We start from the raw sequence: 24,537 nt of genomic DNA on the forward strand, positions 1-24,537 counted from the left end.
CAAGTAGAAGGAACCATATTTGAAAGTCTTTGGACACATGCAGGTACCAGCAAAAAACAAAACAAAACAACAACAACAACAAAAATGAAAGCTGGGGCAGCTTGGAATCTGAAGAAGAGATGAGTGCAAAATCTGAGTCAGAAGAGTGAGTCCTCTACAGAGGTGTTGTTTCCCCAGGATGAGCTTCGGGTTGTATGCTCCGTGAGATGCATAGCCTATAACCAATAGTAGATACTGACAAATAACGCTAATTGGGCTCTTGCCAGGTATAGGATAAAATGTTCCACTTAGACTTAACTCTTCCAGAATCCTCTAGGTGTAGACCCTTGCCATCTTCCTTTCACCCATGAGGACACTTCAGCAAAGTCAGCAGGGTTAACTAGCCAAGACTCACCCAGAAGCTCACGACTTGAGGGCTTCCTTCCACTGTGAATCACTTTTCCTATCACGCCTCCGGTTTCATTACCATCAGAAAGGGTCGGGGGGGGGGGAGACCATAGAAAAGCTCCTGTGTAAACAGAGAGGTTACCAAGATGTATGTATGAACCAGTGAACAGGGACCACCATGGTCACCAGAAACTTGGAGAGATGTGTGGGACAGAGCCTCCTCAGTTTAATTTGCCAATGCTTTAATTTTCAGACGTGTGGCCTCCAGAGCTCTGAGGGAATAAATTCTTGTTGCTTTAAGCCTTGCGGTGTGATTCGTTATGGCGGACCTAGGATATTAATACAAGCTTATGCAGAGTAATGGAACCGGTCCTGTTCTTGGAACCAAATGGCTCAAATGTGTAGCCTGACCCTAGGCTTCCTTGTTGTGGGTCCCTACACAACTCCCCATCCTCACCACTCCTTAGTGGTCTTTCTGCTCTGTAGAAGACTAGGATCTACTATTGCCTGGCCCTCGCCATTCATTGTAGCGAGAGCGAGGTGAAGTCCAAAGGTAGCGACAGCAGAGGTTAAGCCATCTGGGAGAGTTGGCACAGCTCCTACTACACAGAGGGTGAATTTGAGGGAGGAGACGCCAGACTGGAACCCCTAGCGTTCGGGAGGGCTCTCAGGAGAGAGGTAGGATGTAGCAAGGCCTCAGCATTGGCTTCCTAAGGCACCAGGGTGTAGTTGGCAGATTGATTCCCCCTGACATCACCCCCTGAAGAGGCAGAGTCCAGCTCCCGGCCAGGCAGAAGTAACCATTTGGAGATCGAGTCAGGGAGCTCTGGTACTTGGATATTGAGTCATTGCTTCCTGCCAGGAGTCTGGGTGTGTGTGTAGGAGGGAGTCTTGTGCCAAGGGAGTCTTTGGGCTTCAAAGCCAAAGAAAAGGCAATTAACTTTATGATGGTATTAGTCAGGAAACTGTAAACCCAGGACATTGCCCCTGTACAGTAGATTCTTTTTAACACCGTCTTAGAACACATTGAACAGTCTGGGCCGTGCTTCCAAATCTGTCTCTTAAAATATATATTTAGAGCCTAGACAAGGTCACCACGATTGCTTTGCTACCCTGAGTCTTCACCAGATTGGAGCATGACTCCAGTGATAGAATATGATGTTTCAGATCCCTGGCCCCTAAATCGGACTCTACACAGCTACCCAAGTGGCCTCTACTAATTCCCTCCCTGGGGAAAGCCTAGGGGCATAGCTTGGAGATGGCAAATTGCGAGTCCATCAGAGTAGATCGGATCCCGCCGTAACTCAGCCTCCCACAGTGGATCAGCTTCATCCGATCCACCGTGGTCTCAAGGGTGAAGGTGTACTTAAGCAACCATAACGTTGTCTTATGGGCCATAAGCCAGGGATAAACATGACCACTTCTTAACGATAAAAGGATCACCTGCTATCTCAAGAAAAGATAATGACTCTGAACCTTGAGTCTCCTAATAACAGAGATTCAAGATGCCTGAAGCAAAACTCTAACAGAACTGTAAGGAGAAATGGGCAATCATCACTGTAATCAGAGATTCCCATATGCCTTTTTTTCAAATATTCACCCATTGAAGTTATGGTTTAAATGTAAAACGCATCCCACAGACTTAGGTGTTTGAACACTCAATCCCCAGCTAGTCAAGCTGTTGTGGAGATTGTGGAACCTTTAGGAGGTGGCGCTTTGCTGGAGGAAGTGGGTCAGAGCCATGTGAATTGTAGTCCAGCCCTGGTTCCAACCTAGTCTCCCTGACCGCTAACTTTGTATAACCAGCTGCCACATGCTCCCAACACCGTGGAGCTGGCTACCACACCTTCCCATCGTGATGGGATATACTCAGTAAACCCTTCCTCCCTTGTGATGTCTGTGTTGTAAGCATTTGGTCTCTGGAACAAGAAATATCATAACCCCCCACCAAAGTGATGCCAAGAAGTAAGGTAGTTGCTCTGGGACACCTGGCCATGTGCTTCCTAGGCCCTTGGAAGAGGTTTGTGGGAAGAATGTGGAGGTGTTAGGAGAGAAAGGCTAGTGAAGCCCAGAAGAGTGGAAACATGCTCTGGTGGGCACGTGGGTGGTTAGAAAGCCAAGAGAAAGTCAGGAAGCCAAGGCTACACTCATGGGGGTTCAAAGGGGAACAAAGACTCTACCAGGCATTATGCTACGGGTCATTCTGCTGCATTCTGGGAAAGGATCTGGCCATGTTCCACCCAAGTCTGTCAGAAGCTGAATTAGTTAAGTAACGTGATGATCCATTCGGTGAGGAAATTCCAGCCTAGTGGACCATGCAGGCTAGGGCATGGTTACTGCTCGATGGTTTCATGGTTTACTTATAGTGAGAATTCAAACCAGAAAGTGGGGCAAAGGGAGAGTGGGGTGAAAACTGGGCAGTGTGGTGGAGAAAGATGTGTGAGTTACAGTTCCAGGGAGAGAGCACAATGCAGGGTCAAACAGAGCAGCGTAATTGTTGGAAATGAGTGCAATTAAGTTCTCATCTCACCCTCTGCACTGGGACAATCGGAAGAAGAAAGACCTCGTCCATCGAAAGCTCCATAAGAATCCAAACCCACTCAGAAAGTATCTTCATTGGCAAAGAGAATACCTGAACAGAGAGTGCTCCCCAGTTTATCTTGTCCAAACAGGAATTGTTTTCTTGGGTTCATCCAGGAAACCTCTCAGATCCTGCTTCAACAGTCTTCCAAGGGACCAAGCAGGCTACATCTCAAGTTGGCAGAAGAATTTGATGTCATCTACAAGGTGCTGGCTTTGGAGGCATGCAAGACACAAGATCAAGGGGGCTTGAGTTGAAGTTTCAGAAAAACCACTGAGGCCCGAAACATGTGTCAGAGCCCATTTCTCTACATGGAGCACCTGGATGAACTGTGGGCAATGCTGTCAAGTGAGGCCTGTGTATCAACAGAGACTCCAGAACATAGGTACTGCTCTGGAAACCTGGCCTAGGTGAAAAGGGAATGAGAAATTAGATACACACAGAAGCGCTGGGGTTAAGTGGCTGTGCAAGCTGGAAACTTTAGAAGATGAACCATTGACTATGCTGATTGCTCTGCTGAGTTCTCAGATACAGGTAGGTCAGTAGATAGGTAGGTAGGTAGGTAGATAGGTAGGTGGGTGGGTGGATGGATGGATAGATAGATAGATAGATAGATAGATAGATAGACAAAGAGATAGATGGAGATGATGGATAGATGGCAGACAGGTGATAGACATTGATCAATAAGTAGATATGGATAAGTAGATAGATATGGATCAATGATAGATGAGAGAAATAGATGAGATAGATAGATGATATATATATAGATAGATAGATAGATAGATAGATAGAAAGATAAATAGATAGATAGAAGATAGATATGTAGGCAGGTAGGTAGATAGATGGTAGGTAGATGATAGATATTGATCAGTGATAAGTGGATAAGTTGATAGATATGGATCATCAATAGATACATGAGATAGATAGATAGATAGATAGATAGATAGATAGATAGATAGATAGATGATAGATAGAGTTAATAAGTTGGGTTTTATAGCATGAAAATTTGCATGAACCTACTCATATAAGGTATGCATAGTAAAATGTGTCTAATTGTAGACTTTATATGCAGCTTATCCTATGTAAATTATTTCTCAGTAAATTCTTTTTTTTTTAATGTCTTAAGACTCTAAATAGAAGGTGCCCAAACTCATATTTCCTACTCTGAAAAATCAGGCACAAGATGTCAAAAATGCTGGCTTGGGGTCAGTTTCTCTGGGAGAGATAAGCGTCAAGTGTCTTGAGTAAAACTGTCTTCCAAATGTGGAAATGGAGAGATTGCAAGCAAACGCAGAGATTATGCTGGGGCAGGGTGACAATGCGCTTCAGGTACTCACATCCTCAATGTCCTCTCTCCCCATGTGAGGCCATCGGGGATGAGGTAAGAACTAAGACCCTCAACTAAGGGGCAACTTGGAATGGAGGGGCTGGGCAGAACCACTGGGTCCCTAAAGAGTCAATCAGCTTTGTTGAAGGAGTTTGGCCAGAGGATTCAAACTCAGCTCTAGGTTTGAAAACCAGGGTTGAGTAGTCCTGGAAAGAGCATGGTGCTCATGAGCCCTGCAAATATGTGGCTATTGAGGAAGAAAATATTTGAATGGTTGATTAGTGGTTGGTTGGTTGGTTGATTAGTGGTTGGTTGGCTGGCTGGTTGGTAGGTTGGTTGGTTGGTTGGTTGGCTGGTTGGTTGGTTGGTTAGTTGGTTGGTTGATTAGTGGTTGATTGGTTGGCTGGCTGGTTGGTTGGTTGGTTGGCTGGCTGGTTGGTTGGCTGGTTGGTTGGTTGGTTGGCTGGCTGGTTGGTTTGTTGGCTGGCTGGTTGGCTGGCTGGCTGATTAATTGGTTGGCTGGTTGGCTGGCTGGCTGATTGATTGGTTGATTGGTTGATTGGTTGGTTGGCTGGTTGGCTGGCTGGCTGATTGATTGGTTGGTTGGTTGGTTGGTTGGTTGGCTGGTTGGTTAGTTGGTTATTTGCTTGCTTGCTTGCTTGCTTGGAGTTTTGAGGTGGGGGGGGTCTTACCATGTAGCCTAGGATAGACTCAAACTTATCATCTCTTTGCCTTAGCCTCCTAAATACTGTGATTATATTTATATATCACAATCAAGCTAGAAATAATTTTTCTTTTTTGTAAAAGAAAAAAAAAACCACCTCATCCCCCCCACCCTGAAGTTTGTGTTTTATATTCTATTTCCATCTCCTTCCCAGAATCTACAGATCACTGACCTTGGGCTGACTCCAACCCACTGCCATTTTCTTTCTTTTTTTTTTCTTTTTCTTTTTTTTTTTCGGAGCTGGGGACCGAACCCAGGGCCTTGCGTTTGCTAGGCAAGTACTCTACCACTGAGCTAAATCCCCAACCCCCTGCCATTTTCTTTGTAAACAAATTTTTGATTGGTAGATAGCTCTACGCATTCATTTACATATGCTTTCCACTAACCACCGTGCCACATCACAGTTGCCCAACTGTTTGACTGCCATGGGTGCTAAACCGCCTAGGAAACCTAAGGTATTTACTGTCCGGTCCTTAAAGGTAAGATTGCTGACCCCAGCCCTAGATTATAGTGTTAATAATCCATTTCACCGAGTTAGCAACAATATATTTCACCTAAAGAAGATAAGCCAAGCATGGTGGCTCATTCCTGTAACCCAAGCTCTTTTGGGAGCTTAGGCTGGAGGATTGCTGTCAATTTGAGATCAGCTTGGGTTATATAGTGAGTTTGAAGCCAGTCTGAGCTAGCAACATAGTAGGACTCCGCCTCAAAAAAATGAAGAGTTGACAGGCTAACGAAATATGATATAGACACACAGTGGAGTGGAAAGGAAGTCCTGACACAGGCTGCAACGTGGACACAACCGTGAGGCTCTTCTACTGAATGAAATAAGGCAGCCACAGAATGGACAGATACCGGTCTGATTCCAAGCACAGGAGGCGCACATAGTCTGATTCTTAGAGACAGAAAGTAGAGTGGAAGTCTTAGGATGGGGTGATAGGAATTGGATGTTACTATTTAATCGACACAGAGCTTCCGTTAGGCAGGGGTGAGGAGAATTCTGTGGGTAGATAAAGGCAAGACGGCCACGGCTGTGTATATATATAGTTAGTGCTGTGGGATTACACGGTTATGGATGGTCACAATGGTAAAAGATACACAATGCATATTTCTGGTACATTTAAAAAGAAATGAAGAATTGTGATACAGAATATGATTTTCCACAATTTTTAAAAATTATATGTATTTATTTATATTTACGTACTGGGTGCTGTGTACATGTGAACCATGGCACATTTGTTGTGGTCGGAGGACGATTTTTTCGATAGTCTGTGGGATCTGGGGACTGGAGTGAAGTCGTCAGCCTAGGTGACAGTTGCCTTTATCCTGCCGGTCCTCCACAAACTTTTAAAAAGTAAGATGCCACATATCGTGGAATCTTTAGACACCATCCCTCCTCTCTGTGTGAAAGACATAGAGGTGGAAGCTTCTAGAAGCACTGAGACGTAAGAACCAGGTGCCAAGTAGCAGCCTTTCCATATATTCTAAGAGGGGAACCGTTCGATCACATTTCTGTTCGTTATGGGCAAGTTCCCTCCCTTCAGGGTTTTAATTAAAGCCATGAAGCCCAGTGTGGGGGTGGGGGTGGGGGTGGGGAGCAGGGGTTGCTGAAGGAGAGACTCTCTGGTGTGAAGTGAGCCGTCCAACATGGTTGACACCCAGGTCTAATGTCTCTCCCGTTCATACCACTAGGGAGGGGATCTGTTGGGAGAATCCGAAACAACAGAAGTAACAGCACAGAGGAAAAAGTCCTAGAAATTTTAAAGCATTGGTGAGGGTTAGATATTTCTCCAACCTCCGAGGGCCCATCTGTTTGTGCAGGTGGGGCAGATTCACCAGCATGGGTCAGGGCTCTGAGGGCCTCCAAGCAAGCCATTGCTCTGCCACCTGCTGCTTTGGTGACCTTTGGCATAGCCTGTCATCGATCTGAGCCTGTTTCCTATATGTAACAGAGCAGCCTTGAAGTACCTCAGGCCCGTCGTGACAAATCAGGCCAGTGTTGTATCAAGTTCCTAGTGTCAACCAAAGCCAGCGTCCTGTCCCCCAGCATCCGCTCCAAGCCTCCCACACCAGCTCACTGGTGGATGACAGGCAGGTAGTGGATTTCCCTGCAGGCCACTCCAAAGACTGACCTGTCATCCCTCAAACCCGAGGGGGGCTCTTTTCCGGGAGGGTGGTCTGAATGGGGTTAGTGGACACCTGCTCTGAGTGCCAGGATGCAGGCATCTGTGTAAACTTGCCCCCGGTCGCATGCCCACCAGGCCTGCCAGGGTGATGAGTGAGGTCATTGCAAGAAATCCCGCCGTTCGGCTAACTTCTAAGTAAAAAGACCCGGGTGGCACAGCCTAGGGCAGAGTTGATTATTGTGGCAGGCCGTCGTGAAGCAAACGCCATGCTTCTGTCAGGACCGGGCCTTCCCAGCCAAGAGAAGATAGGATAGCAAGGAGGACCAGCTGCCCAGACGCAGGAACTTCTGAAGCACAAGACACCCCCCTCCTGGCCTCTGGAGGAACTGCACCCTAAGCTGCAGCCTCTGAGCTCCCAGGCGCAGGACGGCATGACCCAGGCCTGAAAGGGGTCGGTAGATCCTAACTGTTCATCACTGACTGTGATGAGAGTCCCTCCCCAGTGGAATCTGGAGTAAGATAATGTTAGGCTACTAAGCTCGATTGGGGGGGGGGGCGACAAGAGCTTTTGTGTTAGGAAATGAAGACTCCTTGGTCTTCTTCATTCTATGCAGATGAGTGTCCTTCATGTTGGAGCTCTGGAGCTGGCTCCATGGATAGAATTCTTGCTGTGCAATTGTGAGACTCTGAGTTCAAATCCCTAGAACCCACTCAAAGCTGGTGTGGGTCCCAAGAACCCACAAACTCGGGCGTGATACCATGCAACCATAATGCTAGTACTTTTATGGTGCAGTGGGGTCAAGTTTTAGGTGACTCCTAGAAGCACACAAGCATGTTAGCCTGTCATACAGTGTCAGTCAAAAGAGAGGCCCTGTCTCAAGGCGGACTGACACCCAAAATTATCTTCTGACCTCCATTTTTGTACGGAGTATGTATGCATATGCATATGCATGTGAGCCTGTGCACATATACACACACACACACATACAGAGAGCATACAGAGAGAGAGAGAGAGAGAGAGAGAGAGAGAGAGAGAGAGTGTGTGTGTTTCATGTGGACCTGCTTAGCAGAAATCACAAACAAAATAAAGTACTTGGCCCTGAGCTACATCTCACCCACCCCATTTGCAATAGAGTCGGCGCGTCCATGAGGGCACACTTCCTTTCTTCTCTTTCTGAACATAGTTGAATTGTCACATGACTCTTTGCTGAAAATATTAAAGCACAGAGGTCACCCAAACCCAGCTTGAAAGCAGAAGGCACTATTTCGTCTTCGAGCAGCGCATATTTGAAATATTAATGTAAATTCTTTGGTGACAGACTTGCCTTCTTGGCAAAGGCAGATAGAATGTTTGAAGGGAGGTCCCACTTTAATTTTTGACAAGTGTTAGGAAGGATTTGAGAGACCAAAAGAATGAAAGTCAGCTTGCAGGTCAGAGTGAGGAGAGGGGGACAAAGAGACAAGACTGACTTCTGGAAGAAAGTGTCTCCCTTGATTTCTGCCTCTGCTGGGGTCTCTCTCTCTCTCCCTCCCTCTCTCTCTCTCCCTCCCTCTCTCCCTCCTTCCCTCCCTCCCTCTCTCCCTCCCTCCCTCTTTTTTCTTACTGAGGATGAAAGAGTGAAAGGGAGGTTCCTAGGTAAGTCAGGTAACATCCATGCAATGATGTAGGTACCAAAGAGTCCTGCAAGCAGTCCACATTTCAAGGAAAAGGAAGTCATCAGGGTGGGGACATTTGTTGTCATTACTTGGGGTGATGGTTGGTTTTTAAGTGTCAGCTTGACGTAACCTAGAAGTAATTGGGGGGAGGGGGTCATAATTAAGGAACTTTCTTGATAAAGTCCCGCCTGTGGGCATGTCGGTAGGAGACTGTCTTGATTTTTAATTGATATAGGAAGACCAAGCCCACCATGGGCAGCACCATTCCCTAGGTAGGTATGTAAGAGAGGAGAAAGCAAGAAAGCAGAAAACCTCACACATTCATTTCTCTCTGCTTTTGGCTGAAGATGTGATGCAACTAGATACCTCTTGATCCTTCCATTGGCTTCTCTGCTCTGAGAGACAATAACCTGGAATTGTAAGCCAGATCAGCACCTTTCTCTCTTATGCAGCTTTCTGTCTGTGGGTTTTAGCAGAGCAACAGGATTGAAACTAACACCGACTTGAGAAATTCATCCAGCTCCACATCTTCTGGTTCAAGATGTGGTTCACCCTGGAAAACCCACAGGAAACGGTCATCAGACCAAATCAGAACCTAAGGGATTTGGCTGTGACCACATGTTGCCTGAGGGAGTGGAGGAGATGAATGTCTTCAACCAGCATCCCTCAATACCCGTTTGTTCATCAACACCAAGCTCTCATCACCCTGGAGGAAAGAAGGGGAAAGCGAGGTGTTAACAGAGCTTCCACCTGCTTGGTGTAATCATGTGCTTTTCACCCAGCCATTTTATTATCCAAAATAATGACCCTGAGACTTCTTGTATATGAATAAATGCCTACACCAAAAGCTAGAGCTCTGTTCCCTGACTAGCTCATATCTCAATAATTCTGCTATTCTACCTTCTACCACATGACTGGTGTCCTGGTCCTCAGTTTCATGTGACCATCTTCCTCTGTGTCAAGGGCTTGAATCCTCTTCCCATGCAAGTCTCTCTCCCAGAATTCTGCCCCCCCTCCCCCAGCTGAATGCCCCACCTCCTATTTCCTGCCTAAGCTAATAAGCCAACAGCATACTATCGAGAAGTCATGCTTCCATACATTGTGCAAGAGATTCTCTCTACAGCTTAGCACCAAGTTCTCCCACCACCCTTGTCACAGGGGTGGATTTGAGACTTCAGGAGACCAAAGTCCTCTGTTGAGCAGAGGAAGAACCAAAATCTGGCGCAGCGATTCTGGGATTCACGTTGTTTCTCTTTATACAGAAGAGGCAGAACGTGTTCCTCAGGCAACATGGAAGGGAGGAGAGAGGAGGTAGTTCTCGAGCCTGGAAGGGAGCCTGATTTACAGAGTAATGAGCAGCAGGAGACCCTGCGTCAGGCAAGGTAGGAGGCAAGTACTGACACCTGAGGTTGTCTTGGGCTTGTGTGCACCTCCACTCAAGCACAAACATGGTTGTGTCCATGCATACGTGTGCACTTCTGCACACACGCACCTACAACGGGAGGGAGAGGGGGAGAGATGAGTATTTCTCTATCAGAAACATGAAAATCACCCAGCCAAGAAAGACAGGAGACAAAGCACAGAAGCATGACTCTGGGCCAAGGACACTAATGACAAATGAGTTGGACAAGTACCACTTATCCTGGATGATTAAAGAAAATCCTGGAGTGATCCAACATTAAGTCCTGATGCTTCTTAAGCATCTCCCTGCTGATGGTCTAAATTCACTGCCCAAATTCATTCCCATAGCTTCTTCTTAAAACCCATCCATACCTCACATTCCATTGACATGGTGGTTTGAATACGCTTGGCCCATGGAAAGTGGCACTCTTGGGAGGTGTGGCCTTGTTGAAGTGGGTGTGGCCTTGTTGGAGGAAGTGTGTCACTGTGGGACTGGCTTTGAGGGCTCTTAGTGCTCAAACACCACTCTAAGAGGAAGAAAGCCTCCTCCTTGCCTGCATAAATCAGTCTCCTCCTGGTGGCCTTCAGATCAAGATGAAGAGCTCTGGGCTCTTTCAGCACCATTTTTGTCTCCCTTCATGCTGCCATGCTTCCCAACATGATGATAATGGACTGAAGCCCTGAAACTGTAAGCCAACCCCAACTGAATGTTTTCCTTATGAGAAATGCCTTAGTCCTGGTGTCTCTTCATAGCAATGGGAACCCTACTATGACAATCAAGTTTAGCAGTTGAAAGTGTACAGTCCCCAGATTGGAGTGTATCCAGTAGATTGTGAAACTTCTGGTAATTATAGAACTGTTTTGTTTGTTGCTCCACAAAACCACTCTACATTTATCAGTGATCACCCTGCCTCACCACCAACCCTACAGATCTTGGAAGATACTAATCTCCTCTAATCTGGACCTTCCCTATAAATGTAGTTGATTGTGTGACTTCTCAACTTTTCATGATGTTTTTAAGGTTCACCCAAGTGGTAGCATGTAGCATTCGTCAATTTTCAATTCTCTCTCTCTCTCTCTCTCTCTCTCTCTCTCTCTCTCTCTCTCTGTGTGTGTGTGTGTGTGTGTGTGTGTGTGTGTGTGTGTGTGGTCAGTCTTTGCCTTCCACCTTTTTACCAGAGAGTCTTTTATTTACCATTGTGTATGCCAGTCTAGCTTACAGGCTCATGAACTTTTAGAGGTTCTCCTGTCTCCTGCTCCCTCTCCCCTTGGCAGATTTACCTGCATTCTGGGAATTTAAACCCAGGACCTCACGCTTGAACAGCAAGCACTTTACCCACTGAGTCATCTCCTCAGCCCTCGTTCTTTTCTTAGAACTTAAAAATATTTCGCTATAACACCTAAAAGCTCTAGAACAAAAAGAAGCAAATACACCCAGGAGGAGTAGAAGGCAGGAAATAATCAAACTCAGAGCTGAAATCAACCAAGTAGAAACAAAAAGGACCATAGAAAGAATCAACAGAACCAAAAGTTGGTTCTTTAAGAAAATCAACAAGAGGGGTTGGGGATTTAGCTCAGTGGTAGAGCGCTTGCCTAGGAAGCGCAAGGCCCTGGGTTCGGTCCCCAGCTCCGGAAAAAAAAAAAAAGAAAATCAACAAGATAGATAAACCCTTAGCCAGACTAACGAGAGGACCCAGAGAGTGTGTCCAAATTAACAAAATCAGAAATGAAAAGGGAGACATAACTATAGATTCAGAGGAAATTCAAAAAATCATCAGATCTTACTATAAAAGCCTATATTCAACAAAACTTGAAAATCTGCAGGAAATGGACAATTTCCTAGACAGATACCAGGTACCAAAGTTAAATCAGGAACAGATAAACCAGCTAAACAACCCCATAACTCCTAAGGAAATAGAAGCAGTCATTAAAGGTCTCCCAACCAAAAAGAGCCCAGGTCCAGACGGGTTTAGTGCAGAATTCTATCAGACCTTCATAGAAGACCTCATACCAATATTATCCAAACTATTCCACAAAATTGAAACAGATGGAGCACTACTGAATTCCTTCTATGAAGCCACAATTACTCTTATACCTAAACCACACAAAGACCCAACAAAGAAAGAGAACTTCAGACCAATTTCCCTTATGAATATCGACGCAAAAATACTCAATAAAATTCTGGCAAACCGAATCCAAGAGCACATCAAAACAATCATCCACCATGATCAAGTAGGCTTCATCCCAGGCATGCAGGGATGGTTTAATATACGGAAAACCATCAACGTGATCCATTATATAAACAAACTGAAAGAACAAAACCACATGATCATTTCATTAGATGCTGAGAAAGCATTTGACAAAATTCAACACCCCTTCATGATAAAAGTCCTGGAAAGAATAGGAATTCAAGGCCCATACCTAAACATAGTAAAAGCCATATACAGCAAACCAGTTGCTAACATTAAACTAAATGGAGAGAAACTTGAAGCAATCCCACTAAAATCAGGGACTAGACAAGGCTGCCCACTCTCTCCCTACTTATTCAATATAGTTCTTGAAGTTCTAGCCAGAGCAATCAGACAACAAAAGGAGGTCAAGGGGATACAGATCGGAAAAGAAGAAGTCAAAATATCACTATTTGCAGATGATATGGTAGTATATTTAAGTGATCCCAAAAGTTCCACCAGAGAACTACTAAAGCTGATAAACAACTTCAGCAAAGTGGCTGGGTATAAGATTAACTCAAATAAATCAGTAGCCTTCCTCTACACAAAAGAGAAACAAGCCGAGAAAGAAATTAGGGAAACAACACCCTTCATAATAGACCCAAATAATATAAAGTACCTCGGTGTGACTTTAACCAAGCAAGTAAAAGATCTGTACAATAAGAACTTCAAGACTCTGAAGAAAGAAATTGAAGAAGACCTCAGAAGATGGAAAGATCTCCCATGCTCGTGGATTGGCAGGATTAATATAGTAAAAATGGCCATTACCAAAAGCGATCTACAGATTCAATGCAATCCCCATCAAAATACCAATCCAATTCTTCAAAGAGTTGACAGAACAATTTGCAAATTCATCTGAAATAACAAAAAACTCAGGATAGCTAAAACTATCCTCAACAATAAAAGGACTTCAGGGGGAATCACTATCCCTGAACTCAAGCAGTATTACAGAGCAATAGTGATAAAAACTGCATGGTATTGGTACAGAGACAGACAGATAGACCAATGGAACAGAATTGAAGACCCAGAAATGAACCCACACACCTATGGGCACTTGATTTTTGACAAAGGAGCCAAAACCATCCAATGGAAAAAAGATAGCATTTTCAGCAAATGGTGCTGGTTCAACTGGAGGTCAACATGTAGAAGAATGCAGATCGATCCATGCTTATCACCCTGTACAAAGCTTAAGTCCAAGTGGATCAAGGACCTCCACATCAAACCAGACACACTCAAACTAATAGAAGAAAAACTAGGGCAGCATCTCGAACACATGGGCACTGGAAAAAATTTCCTGAACAAAACACCAATGGCTTATGTTCTAAGATCAAGAATCGACAAATGGGATCTCATAAAACTGCAAAGCTTCTGTAAGGCAAAGGACACTGTGGTTAGGACAAAACGGCAACCAACAGATTGGGAAAAGATCTTTACCAATCCTACAACAGATAGAGGCCTTATATCCAAAATATACAAAGAACTCAAGAAGTTAGACTGCAGGGAGACAAATAACCCTATTAAAAATGGGGCTCAGAGCTAAACAAAGAATTCACAGCTGAGGAATGCCGAATGGCTGAGAAACACCTAAAGAAATGTTCAACATCTTTAGTCATAAGGGAAATGCAAATCAAAACAACCCTGAGATTTCACCTCACACCAGTGAGAATGGCTAAGATCAAAAACTCAGGTGACAGCAGATGCTGGCAAGGATGTGGAGAAAGAGGAACACTCCTCCATTGTTGGTGGGATTGCAGACTGGTACAACCATTCTGGAAATCAGTCTGGAGGTTCCTCAGAAAATTGGACATTGAACTGCCTGAGGATTCAGCTATATCTCTCTTGGGTATATACCCAAAAGATGCCCCAACATATAAAAAAGACACGTGCTCCACTATGTTCATAGCAGCCTTATTTATAATAGCCAGAAGCTGGAAAGAACCCAGATGCCCTTCAACAGAGGAATGGATACAGAAAATGTGGTACATCTACACAATGGAATATTACTCAGCTATCAAAAACAATGACTTTATGAAATTCGTAGGCAAATGGTTGGAACTGGAAAATATCATCCTGAGTGAGGTAACCCAATCACAGAAAAACACACATGGTATGCACTCATTGATAAGTGGCTATTAGCCCAAATGCTTGAATTACCCTAGATGCCTAGAACAAAAGAAACTCAAGACGGATGATCAAAATGTGAATGCTTCACTCCTTCTTTAAAAGGGGAACAAGAATACCCTTGGCAGGGAATAGAGAGGCAAACATTAAAACAGACACAGAAGGAACACCCATTCAGAGCCTGCCCCACATGTGGCCCATACATATACAGCCACCCAATTAGACAAGATGGATGAAGCAAAGAAGTGCAGACTGACAGGAGCCGGATGTAGATCACTCCTGAGAGACACAGCCAGAATACAGCAAACACAGAGGTGAATGCCAGCAGCAAACCACTGAACTGAGAATAGGACCCCCATTGAAGGAATCAGAGAAAGAAGTGGAAGAGCTTGAAGGGGCTCGAGACCCCATATGTACAACAATGCCAAGCAACCAGAGCTTCCAGGGACTAAGCCACTACCTAAAGACTATACATGGACTGACCCTGGACTCTGACCTCATAGGTAGCAATGAATATCCTAGTAAGAGCACCAGTGGAAGGGGAAGCCCTGGGTCCTGCTAAGACTGAACCCCCAGTGAACTAGACTGGTGGGGGGAGGGCGGCAATGGGGGGAGGGTTGGGAGGGGAACACCGATAAGAAAGGGGAGGGGGGAGGGGGATGTTTGCCCGGAAACCGGGAAAGGGAATAACACTCGAAATGTATATAAGAAATACTCAAGTTAATAAAAAAAATTTTTTTCGCTATAGATAATACACTACACCTTGTTAATTCCTCAGTTGGCGGATGTTTGAAATTCAATTGTCCTTCAAGGCAACGGTCTCGCAGAGGCTAATGAAAGCCAACAGGGCTCTGATTCACAGTGACAGGCGAAGGGTGTGAGTGGCTTCATGTGAATCAGCACCATGGGGAGCATTTTGTACCCGTCTGTCTTCATTAGTTAAGCATTACAACAGTTCTCAAGGACAGGTAGATATTGTAACAAAATGAAAGCATACTTTGAAGAATTATTAAATTCAAAGTAGTGTGTGTGTGTGTGTGTGTGTGTGTGTGTGTGTGTGTGTGTATCTGTGCGAAAGGTGAAGAGAAAGAAAGGCATCTGATGTAATCATGGGGCAATGGTTTGACATGAACCAAACCTTCAGACAGAGTTGCTCTATGCTTCATGGTGGTCAGCGCTCAGCTCTTCTGCAATCAAGTAGTCCTGCCGTGGCTCCCTTAGGAACTTCCTCATGCAGCCGGTTAGCCCCGTTCCATGCTCACGGATCCCCAGAAATGAAGGAACAACCTCCACTCTTCTCCTAGCTTCCTTTCTACCGCTGTGATAAAAGACCCAAACAAAAGCAAGTTAGAGGAGAAAGGGTTTATTTGGCTGACAACCCCAGGTTACAGTTCATCCTAGCAGGAAGTCAAGGCAGCGGGAACTCGAAGGGGCCAGATACATTACATCCACAGTCAGTATGAGAGTGCAATTAATTCATTCATACAGGTTTACGAGTGCTCACCCCCATTTCTCCATTCTCATACGGTCCATGATACCTTGCCTAGGGAATGTGCCACCAACAGTGGGCAGGTCTTCCCATCCCCCAAGAGCACAGTCAAGATAATCCCTCAAAGACATGGCCACAGGCCAACACAATCTATACAATCCCTCATTGAAAATTTCTTTCCACGAGATTATAGCATGTTAAGCTGACAGTCAAAACTGACCATCGCGGCTCCTACCTCTCTTGAATTGTAACCATGCAGAATGGAAACATTAACACTTTGAAATGTCGTCTACTTTAGTAGCTGTGTTTGTAGCAACTTTTTTGCCATAAAGTTTTTTAAAGGTACCTATGCATGTTTGCATACGTAGAGGCTCACATATGCGTAGAAGCCAGAGGTTGACATCAGGTATCTCCCTAGATTTTCCCACTTCATTCACTGAGGCAAGGTCCTTCAGTTGAAGCTGGAGCTAACGGACACAGCTAGTCTGCTTAGCCCATTTGCTCAGGAGATCCCCATCTCCAGCTCCTGAGAGTTAGGTTTACAGTAGGCCACCATGCCCACTTGGGAGTTCTGCGGACCTGAGCTCCTATCTTAATCCTTGCCCAACAAGCACTTTAACCACCGAGTCATTTCCCCAGCTCTTACCACAAACTTTTCATCAGAACTACAAAACAAGAAAAAAAAAATCATTTTCCACAACTTAGTGGACAAAGGATGAGTTGCCTGACACTTCCTGTTAGACATCTTAGGAAACAGGCAGGGCTGGCTGATGAGGCCCAGGAATGAGTACCGTCAGTATCTCAGATCCCAGACTCCATAGCCACCTTGGTCATGTGGAATCAGGAAGCAAATACCTGTACCCTCAGCCCCAGTTGCAAACCACATCCTATACAAAGACCTGGCAAGGCAGCTGGTGACAACAACCACCAAAAAAAGAAGAAGAAGAAAAAAAAAGCTAAGCAGGTGAATTGGCCTTGAGTGCTTCCTGATTTGATGAGCCTCAAAGGGGTTTGATCACCAAACCTAGGCTTTGAAAGTAGGTGTGTTATGGGAGTGTGCATGTTTTAAGAGAGAAAGGAAAGGGGGTTGGGGATTTAGCTCAGCGGTAGAGCCCTGGGTTGGGTCCCCAGCTCCGAAAAAAAAAGAAAAGAAAAAAAGAAGAAGAAGAAAAGAAAGAAAGGAAAGGAATAAGGGTTGGTATGGAAACACCCCCACACATGCGGGGGGGAGAGAGACAGAGAGAGACAGAGAGACAGAGACAGACACAGAGACACAAAGAGAGACAGACAGAGACAAAGACACGGAGAGAGACAGAGACACAGAGACACAGAAAGAGAATGCCTATGGCAGAATACAGGCATTTCATATCCCTCATTTGTAGCTGGTATCTTCGGGGTAAAAAGTGCCCAGGGTCCTCCCCTACCTCATTTCCTTCATCCGCCCCCCTTCCTCTCTCTCCCCTTTCCCACCGCTTTGCTTCCCCTGTGAACCCCCTGAGCCCACCTGGCCTGGGTCCCGCCCCTGCAGTCTGGGCCTACAGCTGCCTGCCGAGCTGAGAGGGCTGACTCCATCCCATGTCACCCCCTGGGCAGTTCCTTGGCAGAGATTTGAAACATTTCTATTTAAATGACATTTGAACAAACGCAGAGGGCTCAGTTGCACTTCAATCAGATTCCGTGGGATCCAGTTGGGAGCCTGGTCCCCGTGGACAGTGTGCAGGGAGTTCCCTGTGTTTTCTGATTTGAATTGCTTTGTTCTCCTTCCAGCGAGGGGGAAAGAGGGGGATACATTTGGCCGAAAATGAAACATTTCCCTTTTAAGTCAAAAACTTGAACGTGGCTTGGAGGAGAGAGTTTAAACTCCATAATCCCTGGTCCTGAGCAGAGCAGAAACATGCCTGCCATTTCCTCTCTGGAAAGGGGAAGCCGGGGAAACGGCTACTGGATAGAGCAGCCCAGAGCCCACTGAGAGGGTGCATTTCACATGCTCAGGGGACAGCGCTCAGAAGTAGCATCCTGCGAAGTAGGATGGACCCAGTTCCTTTGGAAGTCCACACACTGTCTTTGAACTTCTGGGAAAGGGAAGAGAGGAAAAAAAGAAAGGAAGCAGGCGAGGAAAGGAGGATAAAAAAGGAGAGGAAGGGAGGAAGAGGGAAAGGACAGAGACAGGGAAGGAAGCGAGGAAAGGGCGGAAGGTGGACCAAATCACCTCATTGTCTTATGACGCACTATGATGGAAAAAGAGCTTGAATGAAACGTTTGGATCCCTGTGGTTTGAGGTGATTTGGTCCATCCTGGTGGGAAGTCATGGCTGCAGAAGCATTTGGCAGCTGGTCACATCGCCTCTGTGGAGAGCAGAATTCTGGTACTCATTTTGCTTTCTTGTGTTTATGCTTTTATAAAGTCCAGGGATCCCAGCCTATGAGGTAGGGCCGCACACATCTGGGCTCCGATGTACCTCTTCAGTTAAACCTCTCTGAAAACGCTCTCACGGGCGCGCATAAAGCTGTGTCTCCTAGGTAACTCTAAATCCACCCGAATCGTTGAAGATCAGCTGTTGAGAAAGAAAAAACGCAGGCAGGTGTCCTGCGCCCTTTCTCCTTTCTCCCATTTGCCACACCTGGATGAACACTCACAATGCCAATTACCACACAAGCTCCTTCCGATCTTAACTGGACCGGATGCCTGTACCTGTGGTTTCCGCCCAGTATCTTCTTCGGTCCAGACCCATCAGCCACCTCGGCACTGGTGAAACCGTCACCACAGGAAGGAAAAGAATGGCAGGTCTTTAAGGAAATCCCCAAGTCTGGATTTCGGGAGGAAATTGAACCAGACAACCCTCTGGGTGTTACCCTATTTTGAAAATTGTGTAAATCATCAAGTAATGGGGTTCAAAGGAGCGTTCAACTTAAGAACTCAGTTGGATTTCATCACTTTGCAAGCAATACAGAGGGCACTTGGATGAACCCCATCTTCTAGAGAGAAAAGTGCCTTTTCAATTTGACCTGTGGCCCAGGTCAAACTCTCTCAGGCAGCCTTATACTTAGCCCTTAAACTCAGGAAATTTGTAATTAACAGGCATTTGGATGGATGGATGGATGGGTGGATGGATGGATGGATGGATGGATGGATGGATGGATGGATGGATGGAAAAAACATTATCCAACTTGACAAGTATTTTCTATCCTTCCCAGCATCCAAATCTGCTGTTCCTCCCTCTCCCTCCCCATTCCCATGTTGAAACTATCCACCAGTGTGCATTAGTTGTCAGGACCTTTGGGAAATGTTTGGATCCTGAGTGTAGAGGCCTGGGGAACCTTCAAACAGCCCTGCCCCTTCCACCTCAACCATCGGAGGACAAACTTGAAAGCGCTGTCCACAAAGCGGAAAGTAGGGTTACCACACACCAAATCTGCTGGGGCTGTGATTTTGGACTGTAGCTTCCAGAACTGTGAGACATAATGATATTCACAAGCCACATGGTTTGCAGTATTTTCTTGCAGCAGCGGGAGAGGGACTGAGACAATGGAATGATAAAATGTATAAGAATTAACTTTCAGAAACAAAGCAGAACCAACCCAGGATGCCTCATCTCAAGTCTCGCTAAGCCAGAGCTCCCTTTCTTCAGGGTTCACTCCATGTACTCAGAGGAGGGACACTCGAGGATTTTCATGTACTCAAAACCTTGAAAATATTCCTGGGAGAAGATTGCAACTTCTGATCAACTGTCTTCACATTAATGTTTATGTGGGCAGCGTGCTTATTACCCAGAATGCTTTGGGTTATAGGAGATAACTCAGCCTTGCTGAAGCCACACGAATTTATCAGTGTACATAACCCAAAAGCCCTGGGATCAGTTTGCCTCCTGTATAGCTGAAATCAGTCAATGAGCATCACAGTCAGATGCTTACTCTCACAGGTGGGGAGAAAAGAAGAAGATGTGTTTGACCGGTGCACAGTGTTTGCATATATAGAAATATTCCACCAAAACAGAATAATACACACAACTAATGCATGATAATAAATAATTGAAGAGCAAACTCTGAGGGCTGGACAGACAGCTCATCCGGTAAAGACGCTACCTGCTCGGCCAGGAGAATTGGGTCTGATTCTCAGCACTCAAAAACAATGGCCACAGTTGTCTATAACTCCAGCCCCCAATCCCCTCTGTATTCTGACATCCTTGAGCACTGGACCGCTAAGGACTACACAGATATACATGCAGATAAAACACCCATACAGGTGAAACAGAATTCACTTTCTTTTTAAAGTTAAAGAGCAAATTCACTCTTCTCCACTCAAGAAGGATTGCTTAAACAGGTGACTTTGAAAAGATTCTTCGTAGCAAATAGCACAGAGCCTTTTAGTCCTTTCAGCCAATGACCAGGGAGAAAAGTATAGATGTCTTTCTCAGCAGTTCTCTGCCTCATGATTGATCCTAAAAGCCTGGATTGTGCCAGGTGCCCACTTCTGAGCCAATCGCTACAGGGAGAAAATTGGAAGGAGTATTCTGATTGGTCGGATCAGATCAATGGGGATGGTTGATTAAGAATGAACAAGGAGTAATTCTAAAGATCAGAAAGAGAAGATGCTACATCCAGAAGGAAAAATATGGGGTGGGGAGTGGACAAAAATGCCTTCTGGCTACTACAGTCACGTAGCTGTTCTGCCACAGACCACATATGTTTCTCTCCACTTCTCCTTGGGTATGCTTGCCTTCATAAAAACTGTAAGTAGGTAGGAATACTTTAACTGAAGATGGTTGGGAATCTAAGTCAATGGTAAGGCGATTGCTTGGCATACATGTCTGTGGCTTTGGGTTCAAATGCACACACACCATCTACCAGGAAGGTGAAAAATCCTACACACTGAAAATTGGCAGAGGAAGTTAACACAGATGGATGGAAAAACAATCCATGTTGACAGACTGGAAAACGTAGTATCGTGACAATGGCCACACTGACACCTAAAGTGATCTCTAGATTCAGTGCACTCTTTGTCCAGAACTCCAATGGCATTTTCCATAAAAATAGGGGAGAAAAGCAATCATAGAATTTGATTATAATCCCAAAACTCCTGACTGGTCAGAGAAATCTGGATGGAAAAAGAATAAAGCTGGTAGTATCACTCTCTCTCATCTCAGAGGCAGTACAAAACTACAGAATAGAACTACAGTAAGCCGAGAGCACACTTAGTCGGCCCCCACCACTAGGTGAAAGGCCCTGCTGCTGAGGAAGACACAGTTTGCTTGGAGGACATAGTGAAATCAAGCTCAAACTGCCCTGAAAAAGTCCTCTCTTCTGGTCAGCTTTCACGGAGCCAGAAGGGGCTATGCAGCCTGGTGGGGGAGCTGCCAGGTCTTTCTTACGCAGAGGTGGACTGTTCCAGGTCGCTTTCTGCTGTTGCAGTAAACTCTGGGATCAAGAGCACGCTGGACAGGAAAGGGTTCATCTCTGTTTACAGGTTACAGCCCATCACTGAGGGAAGCCTGGGCAGGAACCTAGAGGCAGAAACTATGGCTTTAGAGAAGGAAGAATTTAATTTTGCCTTACAGAAGAGCCGTGGGGCGAGGGGCAGGGGGCAGGAGCCCGGGATAGGGGGCAGAAAGAATGCAGGAACAGAGGATAGGGAAGAGCAGCTGTGGTTACCTGCACAAGAACTGCACAAGATCAAGCCATCAACATTCAGAGTGATGGGGGAGGGGCGCTTGAGACTGACCTCCACCTGAGGAGATGTGGGCACCTGAGGAAGGGAGAATAAGAGTGAGTTAGGTAGGAGAATAAACCCTGGTTGGTTGTTGGTACCCTGGTAGATGATCCTGTATCCATGTGTATGTGGGCAACAGGAACTGGATTCTGTGAGTTAGAAAGAAACAAAGAAACAAAGGAAGAAACAAAGAAACAAAGGGAAGGCATGAAGGTAGGAGGCATCTAGAGGGAGTGGGACAGGGTGGACGTGGATATGATCAAGATACACCACTACATGGAGGAAATTGTTAAAGAATAAATTAAAAGTAACAGTGATATTAGCATAGAAAAAGATTAGTAAACTAACCAAACAGAAGAGGGACACGGGAAAATCACACATATGTGGTTAATTGGGCTTTTCTTCATTGGTTTTCATAGGTTTCTTGTTTTTGTTTTGGGGGTTTTGGGGTTTTTTGTTGTTTTTCGTTTTTTGTAGTTGTTGTTTTGTTTTGTTTTGTTTTGTTTTGTTTTTGAGATGGCAGCACCGAGGTTTATTGGAGCGTCCTAATATAGACGCTGGGGCTTGTCCATGGTGCTCTTGATGTACAGAGCCCGGTCGATCTGCCAGTTTTTCTTGAGTAAGGACACCAAGAAGTTGACAACCAGGTGGATGTTGTAGACTAGCTCATCATCAGTCATCTTCACGTGGCCAACGGCAACGGCCAGACACAGCACCTTCTTCACCTGGAACTTGATTGTGGATTTCACCTCATCCACTTTGGCCACCATGTTTTCATTGTGTGTCAGCAGGGAGGGGAACTTGCCTGCCTGGTTTAGGCCTGGACCCAGGATATGTGGGATTTGCTTGATCAGAGACTCGGAGGCCAAAAAGGCATCGTACTTCTTGGCCAGCTTTTTGACCAACTTCTTGTTCTTGTTAAGCTTCTTGAGCGCCTCGATGTCCATGTGGGGGATATCCACGGCCTTGGCTTCGTCACAGTGCTGCTGGTCCCCCAGGACACACACCGAGAACTTGGGGCGAGGGGTGGACTTAAGCCTGACGGTGCCCGAGAAGCGTTTGTCCTTCTGAGGGTCGTAGTTCTTCAGGCTGATCTGCAGCTCCACCGTCTCCAGAAACTTGCGGCGCTTACGCTAGTTCCCTGCAGGACTTCCCGCACTGCCTCGTGGAGGGTGTTGCGTGAAACTTTGCTGCTCATGGCTGCCGCTGCGGGAACCGGAAAAGAAGCGGGGTTTTGGTTTTTGTTTTGTTTGTTTGTTTGTTTTTGAAACAGGATCTTACACTATAACTCAAACTGATCTGGCTCTCACTCTGTAGCCCAGGTTGTCCTTGAACTCATGATGATACTCCTGCTTCAGCCTCCCAGTTGATTTTTTGACAGGTTTGCCAAGGACATACAGTGAGAAAGGACAATGTGCTGGGAACGTGGATATACAGGTGCATGGCTCTTGCTGAAATAAAGGCTTACAGAGAAATTGAAAGGTGTAACAGATGAAGAGGGGGGGCAGTCATGGAGAGAGACAGAGAGAAGACTTTTCAGAGACTGTGGGAGCCCCTACGTGGCAACATCTGGCCAGAGGGAGGAAAGTAGCAGAAATCTGACCCCAGAAATCTTCAGCTCAGAGGTAGCAATGCAGCCACCCCTTTTCTGGATGAAGGAGCTGCTGTTGAAACACCTGGCAAATGGGAGGATGTCGTGATTCTCGTGAGCCCTGGCTGGGACAGCTGAGATACCTCCCGTCTCTCCAGATTGCCTTTATGCCCCTCTATCAAACTCCCTTAACTGTGGTAGTCAGAACATACCTCATCTCCATACTACTCGAAAGGACCTGTTATGATTTTCATTTTCATCCCCTCTAGCGTGTGCAGGCTTAGGCAGGTCCTAGATCAGAGGAAGTCAATGTAGACATATTGTACCTTAGCAAAAATGGGTAACTGCGATATTTTAATTGGGGAGAGGAAGAGGGCTGGAGAGATGGCTTGGCACCAAGAGCACTGACTCTTCTAAAGGACCCAGAATTTGATTCCCAGCACTCACCCAAATTGCCTGTAATTAAAGTTCCAGGGGATCCAAAACGCTCTTCTGACTTCCAAGGATACTGAATGCAACTGGTGCTCAGGCGTACGACCCACAAAGGACCCACACACCCAAAGTCATAATTTTATTTTTTTGTTGTGTATCTGTGTGATATGAGAGTATATGCACCAGGGCATGCTGTGCAAGTCATGGGACAACTTTGTGGAGTGGCTTCCAGCAATCAAACCCAGGTTGTCAGGCTTGAACTGCCAGATGTCATTTTTACTCACGGATCCCAGCACTCAGGAGGCAGAGGCAGGTGGATCTCTGTGAGTTTGAGGCCAGCCTGGTTTACACTGAGGGTTCCAGGCCAGCCAGGGATACACAGTGAAACTCTGACTGAAAATTTAAAAATAGTACTGTCTACAAAAGACTTGCATAGGACTTCATAAAAAGAGAATGTCCATGTGGCCAATAACCATAGCATAAAAGAATTTACGTGTTGAAATTCCTTAAAAATAATACCAAGGGGCCAAAATAGAATAGAAACCCACACACTCCTAGCTTGGTCCGATACTTTACAAAACCTTTTGATAATAACGAATCATGTAGAACGTGTACCCCACAATGGAGCACTCCGTTCCTCAGAAGAAATGAACAGATCCGTTCCCTAGGCAACATGAAAGGGGAGGGGAGGTAGATGGATAACGGAATTTGTAAATTCTATTTTCTGTACTCACCATACACAACATGTATCCTACTCAATGGAATATT

The 24,537-nt window shown here is 45.6% G+C and overlaps 1 long non-coding RNA gene and 1 pseudogene across 1 annotated transcript; both read right to left on the reverse strand.

Annotated features, from left to right (window-relative positions):
• Nucleotides 1–15,266: 15,266 nt before the first annotated feature.
• LOC102550454 (uncharacterized) lies at nt 15,267–21,166 on the reverse strand. The gene is made up of 2 exons (XR_005490508.2): nt 18,250–21,166; nt 15,267–15,869 (listed from the first exon to the last, which is right to left on the reverse strand). It is a non-coding gene; the product is annotated as an uncharacterized LOC102550454 (long non-coding RNA).
• Nucleotides 21,167–22,281: 1,115 nt separating this feature from the next.
• Nucleotides 22,282–22,944, reverse strand: Rpl10a-ps5 (ribosomal protein L10A, pseudogene 5; annotated as a pseudogene).
• Between the last annotated feature and the right edge of the window lie 1,593 nt (nt 22,945–24,537).

The sequence above is a fragment of the Rattus norvegicus genome, chromosome 10 (assembly GCF_036323735.1).
Source record: "Rattus norvegicus strain BN/NHsdMcwi chromosome 10, GRCr8, whole genome shotgun sequence".
NCBI lineage: Eukaryota > Metazoa > Chordata > Mammalia > Rodentia > Muridae > Rattus > Rattus norvegicus.